Source organism: Octopus sinensis, linkage group LG3 (assembly GCF_006345805.1).
Source record: "Octopus sinensis linkage group LG3, ASM634580v1, whole genome shotgun sequence".
In the NCBI taxonomy this organism is placed as follows: Eukaryota; Metazoa; Mollusca; class Cephalopoda; order Octopoda; family Octopodidae; genus Octopus; species Octopus sinensis.
The window spans coordinates 132,877,437-132,893,107 of NC_042999.1; the positions used below are offsets into that span (position 1 = coordinate 132,877,437).

The 15,671-nt window shown below is 38.3% G+C and overlaps 1 pseudogene; it reads right to left on the reverse strand.

Moving 5' to 3' along the window:
• Positions 1 to 10,898: 10,898 nt before the first annotated feature.
• LOC115210045 lies at positions 10,899 to 11,017 on the reverse strand (annotated as a pseudogene).
• Positions 11,018 to 15,671: the final 4,654 nt, after the last annotated feature.

Genomic DNA, 15,671 nt, shown 5'->3' on the forward strand with positions numbered 1-15,671 from the left:
TCTTCTTCTTCTTCTTCTTCTTCTTCTCCACCTTCTACCCCTTAACTTTGTCACTAATGTTTTTTAGTATAACACCTACGCAAATTCTATAAACAAGCCTTTCAATAGAAATATTCTCCTGAATTGAACTGCGACTGTTAGCCGCCACTGACCATTCAAAATACGACCATCAGGGCACTCCCAGATTCTCCCACCCCCTTTCCTCATCAGCCTTCTTCCTCTACTACCCTACCAAGAACTCACAACGACCTCCAACACACAAGTGCAAACAAGGGAGTCAGAGAAAGGCAGAATGCCACTTATAAACAAGCCTTTCAATAGAAATATTCTCCTGAATTGAACTGCGACTGCTAGCCGCCACTGACCATTCAAAATACGACCATCAGGGCACTCCCAGATTTTCCCACCCCCTTTCCTCATCAGCCTTCTTCTTCTTCTTCTACCCTACCAAGAGCTCACAACGACCTCCAACACACAAGTGCAAACAAGGGAGTCAGAGAAAGGCAGAATGCCACATATATCTGAACACTACTATAGAAATATTCCTTTAAAAAAACTTTTCTTCTAATTTTTCTAAATTTAATTATTTAATCGTTACAGTTGAAAAGGTCTCAAAATGACCGAAACCGGTACTGAAATGTTCACTATAAAATTATTTTAGCATTTTCTATTTTTGACTTGTTTTTTCATATATACATATATATATATATATATATATATATAATATATATATATATAATATATATAGATATATATATATATATATATTATATATATATATATATATAGAAAATTAAAATAACTAAGTCTCTCTAAAAGAGAACAGCGGCAGCGTTCCCGGAAAATAATAGTTATCGCCATACTAATATGGCATTCTTATAAAAATAAGAAAAAAGCTGTCCGCTTATTAGCTCCATGAGGCCAAGTAGTGTGGAGCGACTGACCTCCCTTGTTCGAAGGTATATGGATACAGTTTGTGTATCAAATAGCTAACTTAAGGCGATGGCCTCATGGAGCTAATAAGCGGACAGCTTTTTTCTTATTTTTATAAGAATGCCATATTAGTATGGCGATAACTATTATATATATATATATATATATATATATATATATATATATATATATATATATATATATATATATATATATATATAGAATATATATATATATATATATATATATATATATATATTATATATATATATATGCGTGTGTGTGTTTGTGTGTCTGTGTTTGTTCCCCCTAGCATCGCTTGACAACCAATGCTGGTGTGTTTATGTCCCCGTTACTTAGCGGTTCGGCAAAAGAGACCGATAGAATAAGTACTGGGCTTACAAAAGAATAAGTCCTGGGGTCGAGTTGCTCGATTGAAGGTGGTGCTCCAGCATGGCCGCAGTCAAATGACTGAAACAATTAAAAGAGTAAAAGAGTAAATGAGTATATATACACACACACACACACACACACACACACACACATATATATATATAAGCCTTGTTAACGAGAGCATAAGTGTCTGTATGTGTATGAGTATGTATGATGCATATATGGACTGCTGTAACAGTAATATAAAATTTGCCTTCAGGAATATAAGCATTGGTGGAAGTAGCAGTAGCTATAATATTTGTAGCAAATGCACCGACATTAATTGCAGCTGTTGCAGCAGACAAAACAACAATGTAACTACTGCAGGGAAAGAGGCGACAGGAGCGACATTAGCTAGCGCAGCAGTAACAAACAACAACAACAAAAACAACAAGAACAACAACGACAACAACAACAACAATAATGTCAGTAACTGCAGGAACAACAGCGACAACAATGGCTATACAGAAACGCATTGTGCAGTAGTTAGAAGCTACAAACAGCAACAACAACAACAATAACTACAATAACAGCGACAATAATTTCGACAGTAGCAGCAACACCGTGATTTCAACCACCAACACCTTTGCATTTGAAAACCTTCGTCTCACTTTCATCCTCAAGACACGCTGTCGTAGTAACGGCAGCAGCAGCAGCAGCAGCGACAACAGCGACCGCATTATCATCATCATCATCATCATTACCGTCATCATCAAGATCATCGTCGTCGTCATCATCATCATCATCATCACCATCATGATCATAACTATCATGATCATAATCATCATCATAATCATCATCATAATCATCATCATCATCATCATCACCACCATCATCTTGATCATAACTATCATCGTCATAATCATCATCATCATCATCATCATCACCACCATCATGATCATGATCATCATCATCGTCATCATCATCATCATCATCATCATCATCATCATCATCACCACCATCATCATCATTACTATCATCGTCGTCATCATCATCATCATCATCATCATAATCATCATAATCATCATCATCATCATCATCATCATCATCATCACCACCTTCATGATCATAACTACCATCGTCATAATCATCATCATCATCAACAACAACATCAAAGAACACCAGCTGTAAATTCAGCTTCAGCAACAATAACAACAACGGTTTTACAAAGTAATGGTAACCAGAATTGCAACGGCAACGGCAGCGGCAACAAGAACAACAATAATTTCATCACCACCACCACCACCACCACACCACCACCACCACCACCCATCACCATCACCACCACCGCCGCCTCCGCCGTCGCCGCTACTGCCGCGCCACTGCCGCCGCCTGCTACCGTCACCTCTGCATTTTAAAACTTCACCCATTGCCCTACCCACCGCCGCCCTCACACGCACTGTTGTCACGACACCATCACCACTAGCATCATCAACAGCAACAGCAGCCGTTCAAGAATTTGGACCTGGAGATCTCCATTTCCAGCGACTTCGAGGGCTACCTCCCAGTGGTGTCGGGCGTCAACGAAGAGCTCTCGACTACAAGCCGACCAAAGTTTTTTTTTTCTCCCGCCCCTAAGCCCTAGCCCATCACCTAATCACTAATCACCCTTACCCGTCTTGTTGCTTAGCAACAACAACAACAGCAACAGCAATTATACCAACGGCTTTACATAGTAAATGCAGTAAAAGTTACTACAACAACAATAATAATGACAACAACAACAACAGTTAATTTGATAGCAGCAATAATTCTTTCTATTACAAGGCATCAATACCAGTACTTGACTGGTAACTATTTTATCGACCTCGATTAGATGAAAGACAAAGTTGACCTCGGCAAAACTGGAACCTTAGAACTTCAAGTCGGACGAAACGCCGTTAAACATTTTGTTCAGAGTGTTAACGATTGTACTAGCTTGCTGTCTTTAAACTATCGTTTCTACTAGAGGGAAGAGGGCCGGTCGATTACATTAACCTCTGTTCAGTGCTCAACTGGTACTAATGTTATCGATCCTGAAAAGACGAAAGGTAAATTCGACCTCAGCGAAATTTAAACTGAGAACGTAAAATCCGAAGAAATGCCGTTAATAATTTTGTCCGGCGTGTTAACGATTCTTATTTTTTTATTGCCCACAAGGGGCTAAACACAGAGGGGACAAACAAGGACAGACAAACGGATTAAGTCGATTATATCGACCCCAGTGCGAAACTGATACTTATTTAATCGAAAGGATTAAAGGCAAATTCGGAGGAATTTGAACTCAGAACGTAGCGGCAGACGAAATACCGCTAAGCATTTCGCCCGACGTACTAACGTTTCTGCCAGCTCGCCGCATCTAAAATATCGTTTCTACTAAAGGGCACAGGGCCTGAAATTTTGAAGAAAGAGGTCTGTCTTGTCGACTACATTAACCTCAGTTCAGTACTTGACTGGTCCTTATTTAATCGATCCTGAAAGGACGAAAGGCAAATTCTACCACGATGGAATTTAAACTGAGAACGTACAATCAAATGAAATGCCGTTAAAGCATTTTGTACGACATGCTAACGATTCTGTCAAATCACAGCCTTTGCAAGCGTCAGCAATAATAATAACAACAGCTTCTACAGAGAATATACTGCAAGAATAACGGCGACAGCAGCAACAACGAGAACAACAATTTCAACACCACGGCATGAATACCACCACCACCACCACCACCACCACCACCACCGAAATTTTCACTCACACTCACTCTTGAACGCACTCTTCCAGTCATTACAATAACAACAACAACAACAGTTACCCACCAAATATAACAATGATTTCAACAGTAACTACATAACCGCCCCCACCACCACTACTACAACCACCACCGCCACCACCACAACCATCACAACCACCGCCCCCGCATTTCTGATTTCACTTACCCTCACCCTCGTCTTCATAGTTGTATTACTTTCCAACCCAACCCAACCCTTCCCCCATTCCACTCCCACTCCGGCCATCTTACTCAACCCCACCCCCACCCCCACCCTACTTCTTCAACACGCCACCACCCAATTCTTCTCCCCCTGCTCACCACCACCACCACCACCACCACCACCCAGCTAAAGGCAAGGCTAATGTATGATTGATTAACTGTAGAATGTACAGTGATTATATTGTCTAAATTGGCTTCGGTGAAGAATTTCAGAATTAATTGCCGAGGCCAAGTGTTGTGTCTGTTCAGTGAAAACTGCTGCTGACAGAAGCAAGTGGTCATCTGTCAGCCAATGTGTTGCTTGATGCCAAACTTGACACACACTGACAACATGTCTGTAACACGCACCTTTGATGTTTAACCCAGCTGTCGACTCGTACATTTTCACTCACAACCTTCTCCGCGCCGTTTTTACACTCCTCCCCTTCCTCCCACCACCATCTCTTTCAACGCTCGTACACACACACACACACACACAGACATACTTCCTATCCTGCTCTCTCTATCTCTATCTCTAACTTTTTGTCTCTATTTCTCTCTCTCTCTCCCTCTCTATCTCTATCTATCTATCTATCTATCTATCTATCTATCTATCTATCTATCTTTCTCTCTCTCTCTCTTTCTCTCTCTCTCTCTCTCTCTCTCTCACTCAAACACACAATCACGCTCTCATTCTCACGCACTTTCACCCATCCCCTCTCTTTTCAAGTTACCGACATTTTTTTCATTTTCATCACACTTCAGTCCCTGTCTCTGTCTTTCTCTCACTCCCTAAATCTCACCCGCTTTCCCTATTCCTCTCTCTCTCCCTTTTCCTCCCTCTCTACCCTTTTCTACCTCTCTCCCTCTTTCCTCTCTTCTTCCCTGTCTCCCTCTTCCTCCCACTGTCACTTTTCCTCCCTCTCTTTCGCTTTTCCTCCTTCTCCTTCTCTCTGTATCTGTCTGTCTGTCTGCCTGTTTACTTGTCTGTCTCTGTCTGTCTGTCTGTCTCTCTCTCTCTCTTACAGTACCACTTTCATTCGCATGCACTCTCTGCCCCTCTATTTCCAAGTTCCCGACGTACTCGGTTTTTCATTTTCATCACACGTCAAACATATTCAGTTTCCCTCCATCTTTCTCCCTCCCTCTCCGCTCACCCATGTTTCTCTCTCACTTTCTCTCTCTCTTTCTCACTGCTCTCCTTTCTTGCCTTTTCTCTCAGCAAGCACTAAATATTTCTTTGCTACACAAAAGTAGTCCACTATTATCACTCACCAAAAATTATTATCATTACTTCGTCCTCAGTGACTGTCCTGGATTTCGTGATATATGTATAATATCATGTTATATAATATAATGTAATAAAAAATAATATATGTACAACATATAATTTAATATGATATATTATAATATAACAGAATATGTCATATACATGTGTGCGTACGTATATATATATATATATATATATATATATATATGCACACACACACAAATCAGACTGTTCGTAAGAAGCTGCTTCCCTACCACAAAGTTTCGGGTTCATCCCACTGCGTAGCACCTTTCAAGTGTTTTTCTCATATAGCTTCATAGTTTCGGGCCGACCAAAGCTTTGTGAATGGATTTGGTAGACGGAAACTGAAAGAAGCCAGTCGTATATATATATATATATATATATATATATATATATATATATATATATATATATATATAATATGAAAATATTTTGAAAATAAATTTCAATGTTGAAGTGAATCTAACGGATTTTGTGCGTTTCTTAATGGCTTATAAACACCTTCCACGCTACAATATATATATATATATATAATATATATATATATATATATATATATATATATATATATACCTCGTGAACAAAGACTCCTTGAACTTAGATCAACAACACTAATTAAAAGACATTACCGAATCTCATTAATAAATGATGGCATTAAAAGAGCTAAGGAAATAGATATACTAATGTTAAGGCAAACTAGCCGAAATACTAAACCAGACTTTAAAATTCTCCCGTACATTTCCACACATCACCCTAGAAACAACGGAGCCTTCAACATTATCACCCAAAATCTTCCCATCCTCACAGCAGACAAAACAATGAATGAAATTTTAAGCTCATACAAAATTATAAAAAGCAAAATGCAACCGAAGTCACTGAAAAAAATATTAACCAGCACAAGGCTATATCCACTAACAACAGAGCCAAAAGTGAAAAAATGTGGTCGTCCTAACTGTGGAACATGCCCCTACCTTTTGGAGGGTTCAGAATTCCACTTCAAACAAGGTGAAGTATTTAAGATCAAATCAAATTTCACCTGCGCCTCGGAAAATCTAATCTATGCCATGACATGCTTAGGATGTGGTAACCACTATATTGGACAAACAGGAATATCACTCCGTCGAGGAACCACCATCCACAAAGAAAAATCCACCGCACGCAATACAGACAGTTACAGGTTAGTGAACACATAGAAAGGTGTGCTAGGAATCTTAATCTTAATTTCCAAATCTTCCCCTTCTATCAATGTTCACAGAACACCTCAATGCAGAACACCTCAATTGAATAAAGAGGCAATTTTCATCAATAAATATCTTACCCAACTAAATATGAACACATAACTCAATACAGAACACTACAAACCCTTCAATTAATACCACTAACCCCCATACATCCCTTACATCATTCACATTACAATTCTATATCTAACCTAACTGCGCAAAATTCAGAACTACTTACCTCCCTTACAAATAATCTTTTTACTCGGGAATTATTAGACCTGACACCGTTCATTAACCGGTGTTCATTCAAAGCAATGAATAGTTAACTTACGAAACCGTCGGTATGCTGAATCTCTTTAATTATCTCATAATAATGAGTTTTATGACTTTTATTACTTTTATTACTACCTCAGTTCATCTAAATGTATATATCTGTCGTTACTTTTCATAAAAAGTCTTTTTTTTTATTTACAATGTGCATTTTCGTTGATTTTTCTTAATCCCCCCCCCCCCCATATATATATATATTATATATATATATAATATATATATATATATATATATATATTCATGGGTGTGTGTGCCTGTGTTTGTTTCCTGCCATCACTTGACAACCGATTACTTCTGTTTATGTCCATGTACTTAGGGCTTAGCGGCCTCCAAAAGGAACCGATAGAATAAGTACTAGGCTTACAAGATAAGTCCTAGGGTCGATTTCTTCGACTAAATCCCTTAAGGCGGCACTCAATGACTGAAACAAATAAAAGAATACATACATACATACATACAAATATATAATATATATATATATATATATATATAATAATATATATATATATATATATATATATATATATATATATAGTCAATTAAAAAAGGCCCAGAGAAAAGAAAAAGCAAACAAGCGTTTGGACGTGGCACAAGTAATGTATTTTATAAGACGCTCAGAGAAAAAAAAAAAGAGTAGAAGTTTTGCGTTTCGAGCATAGCTTTTCTTTGGAAACCAAATGAAACAGGCAAGACCAAGACGAAGGAGGAAAGGAAATCGCTAACAGTCACGTGTGGTTACATTTTTGAAGTAACCGGAAGTAGGACACCATGTGTGTGTGTTTGTGTATACGCTTGTGTTGGAGAACGTAGGATTGAAACGTAAAAGACTTCTTTATTTTCTTGAGCGTCAAACTAATTCATCTGCTTGTGGTTCATACACCTGGCTTCGCCTTTTGTTTTTCTATAAATTTCAACTATATCTATCTATCTATCTATCTATCTATCTATCTATCTATCTATCTATCTATCTATCTATCTATCTATCTACATATGTATGTGTGTATATGTGTGTCTGTGTGTGTGTGTATATTAATTTTCAGAATGAGATAAAAATCCAAGGCTGTAAAAGATTAAGTTTAGAACATTTATAAATAGGTCTTACAGCTATTTCCGGAATATTTTATATATCCCTTCATCGGAGACGGTGTGAGAAATTGGTTAAGCAATAGTTATTTAAGATAAGATATGAAATAGAGAGTGAAGTGGAGGAATGAAAATAGACGTGAGATATGCATGGATATTGCATTTGTAGATCCATTATTGGATCTACAGATAATGGATCTACAAATAATGGATCTACAGATGCAATATCTCTGCATATCAGACGCCTATTTTCATTTCACCACTTCACTGTCTATTTCATATCTTTAACCATTTCCTCACAGCGTCTGCGATGAAGGGATATATAAAATATCCTGGAAACAGCTGTAAGACCTATTTATAAATGTTCTAAAATCTTTCACAGCCTTGGATTTTTATCTCATTCTGAATTTTTATATATATATATACACATGCTGATATATGACCTACGTTGGATTCCTCATTCGCGTAGTCACCGAACCTGGAGCTTAAAACTATAGTCTGTCCATTACCTCTCATCCTCTCTCTCTCTCATCCTTCTCTCTCCTCTCTCTCTCTCTCCTCTCGTCTTATGTATTGTATATATATAATATAAATATATATATATATATTATATATATATATATATATACGACGAGCTTCTTTCAGTCTCCGTAACACTTGCTCAAAGTACCACGCAGTGGGAGTGAACCCGGAACCATATCGTTGGGAACCAAGATTCTTACCACACAGCCACGACTGCGTCTGTATATACATATATAATCATATGTATGTGTGTGTATGTATATGTTGATATATAAATATATGTACGTATGCACTCACACGCGCATACATATATATGACAAAAGAAAACAAGTTACATAATTATTTTAACAAGCCTACACTATTAGAAAGCATCACTCTCAGAGTTGAGTGCTCGTGGGACAATGCGTTTCATCGGAATCATTTAAAAATATTTGCCCATTCAAATATACACACACGATACATACATACATATATACATACATACATACATACACAACACACACACATACATACATACATACACACATACATACATACATTTCGCTTAGGCATTGCGAGACTGTAGAACTCAATATACGTATGTTTCAGGACAAATTGTTACATGAGTATGTAGCGGTAGTAAGAAAAAGAGATGACACAGGAAAAGCAATGGTTATGTTGTGAACTTCATTAGCTTACAGCTGTTTCTGCTATGACACGCAGTGGACTCTTTGTACACACACACACACACACACACACATACACACACACACACATACACACACACACACACCACACACGCACACACACAAACGTACATAAACATAAGAATTCAGAAACATTAGGAGACATAAAGCAATTCGTTTTTACCTGTGGAACTCGAAGTAGATAAAGTTATAAATAATAGCATTATACACCCAGGACCACGCTGATACCTTAGGAATAAAATTTAGGATTTCTCGGTTTTCTGGGAATCGATTTTGATAAAACTTTTCCCGGCTGGTTTGCACACTATGGGAACATCACTGTTATGTTTTCATTATTCTGTGATTCCCAAGAATACGAGATTCCTTAGAAGTGACAGCAGTATGTAATCTAGCCAGGGATGCAAGACCTTTCTTCGGTATATTGCATTTTGGCGGCTGCGGTCACTTTAACCTCTTCAGACACCCTAACTGGGCTAACAAGTCTGTCCCCAATGATACCAGCCAACATTGGTGACGATCATCTCCAAAATAGACCCAACCATTCGCCCAATCGTCAGGTTCGTTAAGGGTCACCCTGGTTTCGTCTGTGAACAGAACACAACTCAAGTTTAACGTCATGTACTTTTGAGCCCATTAAAGCCTGAAACTTCTGTGAGGAGGCAGTTTCAGGGGTTCTTGCACGGGAGCCATGGCCTCGAAGATGTGACTTCTGCTGGTTTTCCGTACATGAGGAAGTCCAGAGGCGGTGAAAATGTCCAGGTTTCTCACGTAACTTGCGGCCAGTATTCCTCAAATCCCAAACTGGCACATTGTTGGATGTCCACAATCGGATCGTTTCTTCCTTGGCGCTCATCTGGCTAAATAATCAATTATGTCACTAAATGTTATAATATTATTATGGTTATCTGTTAAATATATACTCAATGTATGCTCAATATATAACATTTTCTGGAGAAAAATGTCTAGATGGGCGGCTATTTTCATTCAAAAGCTATAAACGTGGTTCACCCAAAAACTGAAAAATCTGACACAAAAAAAGAAAGGACGTTACATAGAATAATCTTTTCTACTCTAGGCACAAGGCCCAAAATTTTGGTGGAGGGGGCCAGTCGATTAGATCTACCCCCGTATGCAACTGATACTTAATTTATCGACCCCGAAAGGATGAAAGGCAAAGTCGACCTCGGGGAAATTTGAACTCAGAACGTAAACACAGACGAAATACCTATTTCTTTACTACCCACAAGGGACTAAACACAGAGGGGATAAACAAGGACAGACATACGGGTTAAGTCGATTATATCGACCCCAGTGCGTAACTGGTACTTATTTAATCGACCCCGAAAGGATGAAAGGCAAAGTCGACCTCGGCGGAATTTGAACTCAGAACGTAGCGGCAGACGAAATACCGGCGTGCTAACGTTTCTGCCAGCTCGCCGCCGTAAAGGATAGAAAGGTGTTTACAGCACCTAGGTATCCCAAGCGGTCACCCATCTAAATACTATCTAGGCTCGACGTTGCTTAACTTCGATGATCGGACGAGAACCGGTGTTTTCAAAGTGATATGGCCGTAATCACGTTACATAGAATAATGAAAACAATAATGGTGTTGTCATAGTGTGCCAACCAGCTGGGAAAAGTTTCATCAAATTCGATTCACAGAAAACCGAGAAATCTTAAATTTCATTCCTAAGCTATTAGCGTGGCTCTGCGTGTATGTTTTTCTCATGTGTTTCGCCGAATAAAATAACAAGCGATATTTCTTCCGCCTCATTATGTTCTGAGTTCAAATTCCGCCGTGGTCGACTTACTTTATCTTTCATCCTTTCGACGTCTATAAAGTAAGTTCCAGTTGAACACTGGGATTAATGTAATCACCTAATCCCCCTCCCAGGTCTTGCGGCTGCTGTAGAAAAGGTTAGTTTTATTATGACGAGGCTTTACCAGAAGCGTAAGAACGTTTGATCAAATGCCTTACGTTATTTGTCCCGAATCCTTGCGTTCTGATTTCAAATCCTACCGATGGTAAATTTGCCTTCTATCCTTCTTTCGCCGTTAAGATATAATGTAAAATTTTTGGGGTGGGGCTAAGTACACCACTCCCAAAATTTCGAAGCCTGTGCTTATGTTTTATTATTATTATTGTTTTTTTATTATTACAATTATTACTACTGTTAATTTAAAGGCGGCGAGCTGACGGAATTGTTAGCACGCCGGACAAACTACTTAGTGGCAGTTAGTCCGACTCTATGTTTTAACTATCAATTAAGTATAAGTATTACTCAAATATAATCATACTTCAAGGTATTTGACAAGACTTAAATTTTTTCCTGAGCATGTTTTATATCTGTTTCAGGCATTGGACAGCGGCCATGCTGGCCTACCCCTGTGAAGAAGGCTGGGATCTATTCGGTTTGAACGGCAGTTTTTTCTAGCGGTACCATATGAAATTGTCACCCATAATTATGACCATGGTATTGATCTATTGTATTTCAATCTGTTTTAGGATTAGGGTTAGTTAGGGTTAGGGTTAGGATTAGGGTTAGGGGTGGGTGGAAGGGTATCTTTTTTTCTTCACAAATGTAAATAAACCCAATCTGTTTCTTAAACGAGGGACATATTCATACGGCACAGAATGTTTTTTTACCTCAATAGTCGTCAGTGATTGGTTGAAATTGCAGAAATTGAAGAAAAGACAACAATTATCTTACAAACTATAGTATTTTCTCAATAAAGCCAAGACAAAAAGATTTTTTATAAACACATTCTACCAGTATACGAAGTTTAAAAGTGTTTAGTTACGTGGAAATTATTTTTAAAAACTGCCGTTCAAACAGAAAAGATCCGAAGGCTTTAATCGAACAAATGATCCCAATACTTTCTTTTTTTTTTTTAAGTCTGGTACTTATTCTATAAGTCACTTTTGCCGGATCGCTAAGTTACGGGAACGTATACAAACCGGCACTGGTTGTCAAGCGGTGATGGAGACAAGCACAAAGAAAAGGACTCACAGACACACACTCATATACGCGCACACACACACACACACACACACACACACACACACACACACACACACACAGTTGGTTTGCACACTATAGCAACATCACTGTTATGTTTTCATTATTCTGTGATTCCTCAGAATACGAGATTCCTTAGAAGTGACAGCAGTGTGTCATCTAGCCAGGGATCCAAGAACTCCTTCGGTATATTGCAGTTAGCGGCTGCGGTCACTTTAACCTCTTCAACAGTTTCCGTATGACAAATTCATTCACAAAGTATTGCTCAGTTCTCTTATAGTGGAAGACATTTACTTTAAGTGCCACTCACTGTGATAGAACCCGAAACCACATGGTTGCAAAGCGACCTTCTTATCCACGCAGTTCTGCTTGCACTTCTGATACTACAGAAATTCAATTATAAAGAGAATACCTTCGGTATATAAATTTTCAATGAATTTATACAAACGTAATAAGTGTTTATTAGATGACATTGTGAAGGTGATTAAGAAAAGTCTTATATAAATTTACAAGCCGAATACCTGAGTAGAAATAAAAACAAAATGAAAAAAGGAAATAAAAGAGGAACAAAGGAATTTGAATAGCAAGTGAATCTCAGAGGCTAGGTAGAAAGAGTTATGGAGTCAGAAATATTGAATTTTCCATTGCTTTTGAGTAAGCTTAATACCTGCACGAAACTTACCCTCTTTGATGGTGTGCGGCCCTTACCTAGCACAGCCCTAAATTCTTTCTTTTGAGGCCTCGAGGTCGATTAAATCAGCAGCTATCATGTACTAGGTCGGTTCAATCCCCTAAATCTCTCACCCAAAGGTTGTGACTTTGAGTCTATGATAGAAATGTAATGTTCTTTCTCTGGTTCAAATTTAATTCGTTTTCTGCTGCATGTAAAGCCTTTGGTTTGACCATCAGCATAAAGAAGACGGAAGTAATCTACCAACCTTGCCCTACTCCTAAACAAATACGAGGGGTCAAGCAGAGGTCACCGTTTCACAATTTTCCTGACACTCCTATACAGGTTGATGGGAAAAGCCTAAATTATGTGAAGTCATTTACATAGCTTGGCAGTAAAGTGAACGTGAGAGCTTTTCTTTTATGATGAAATCGTCAACCGTCTTGCAAAGGCAATCAACGCATTTGGAAAACTCCGTTCATCACCTATGGAATGAAAGGGGCATCAAACTTGACACCAAACTACAGGTCTATAAAGCAGCCATTCTTACTACTCTCTTGTATGGCTCAGAATCATGGATACCCTATAGACGGCACATTAACCAACTAAGCATCTTCCACAAAGACTATCTGAGGACAATCTGCGGTTATTCACAAAAAGAGTTTCTAAAGCCGACTTGTTTAGATTGGTGGAATTGAGAGCTCCCTCATACAATCACAACTGCGTTGAGCTGGCCATGTTGTCAGTATGAGTGACGAAAGAATACCCAAAGTCCTCATGTACAGTCAGCTTGAGAGTGGGCACAAGAATATTGGTCGACCATGGCTCAGATATAAGGACAAGCTGAAGAGTAACCTCTTAGAGATGAAGAGAGCTCACAGCACCTCAGACCGAACAGCCTTGGAACGAACAAAATGGAGATCGTTGTATCAAAATGGTATTAAAAGCTTCGTTGCAACCAGCATTAACAGGCTTCGGGGTGCCAGGCAAAGGAGAAAAGCGGCTGCAAATATACCGCGCGCACTGACCTGTAATCCTCATACTTGCAACATCTGTGGCCTTCTTTACAAATCGTTGGTGATACTTAAATGTCACATTCGACATAGCATTATGACAGACAAAGAAAGAGTACGTTGTCGAGTTTCATACGTCGAAACCGACGAGAGAGTACATCAATATATATATATATATATATATATATATATATATATATATATATATATATATATATATATATATATATATATATATATATATATATATATGTAGTATGTATGTATGTATGTATGTATGTATGTATGTATGTATATTTCAAATAACAATCAATTCAAATAAGCGGAGAATAAAATAAAATAAAATAAAATAAAATAAAAAATAAACAGAGAACAAGCTGATGTGCACAACGAATGTATTAGCTTGATGCTCGGTAAAAAGCGAGAGGTTGACGTTTCGAGCATAGTTCTTCGTCGGACAGGAGAAAAGGAAAAGTCCAAAGAAAGAAAAGAAATTGCCAACAGCACGTGTGTTGTTACTAGAGAGAGAGGTGGAGGGGGAGAGAGGGGTAGAGAGAGGGGAGAGAAAGATGAAGGCTACATATATCCAAAAGATAAACACGTATGTACAAAGATATATATATATATATATATACAGGGTGTCCCCCAAAAATGTATGCACACTTTAAACAATTGTAAAGTAGTTGTTTATTAAAAGACACTTCATTTTCAAAATTTAATAGAATCTACAGACATTATTTTATTGTTTTGTCAATGCCTGTTTTTAAACTGATGTCCGGTCTGGTCCAGGCACTGCTGACAACGCAAAGGAATGGAATCACAAATATCACAAAATAATTTGTTTGGTATTTGTGTGCACTCTCGTCCAATGGCTGCTCTCAAATCAGCGACTTGTATGTTTCATAGCGTAGAATTTGTCTTTAAGGTATTCCCATAAAAAAGTCTAGTGGTGTGAGGTCTGGTGAATTCAACCATACCTCTTCATCCAATCCACCTGTTTAGCAAGATCTCATCAAGGAAGGATCTAACATAGCAATGGTAGTGTGGGGGTGCCCCATCTTGCTGAAAATAAAACTCCTCATCTTCAAAGTCTTCTCTAATGCTTGGCATAACAGACTGTTGCAACAAGTTCAAGTAAACGGGACCAGTCACAGTAGCATAACAAAAGAATGGTCCAATTAATCCTCTTGATTATAAACCACACCACACAAATATCAAATTAACATCGTGTTTCACCATAACATGCAGATTCTCAGGACCCCAGTAGGTGCAATTGTGGCAGTTAATTGAACCATTTAATTTGAATGTGGCTTCATCATTCCACACAATCTTTGTTGGAAAGTGTGCAGCTTCTACACATCATTCCAAGTACCACTCGCAATGCTGCACTCTTTCGTGTGGATCATCATCATTAATAGCATGGACTAATCTTGGAATGTAACTTTTCCATTGACAATACTTCAAAATGCATTGGACAGATGATTTTGGAATACCTACCTCATGACTCGCTTTGCCGCACAGATTTTC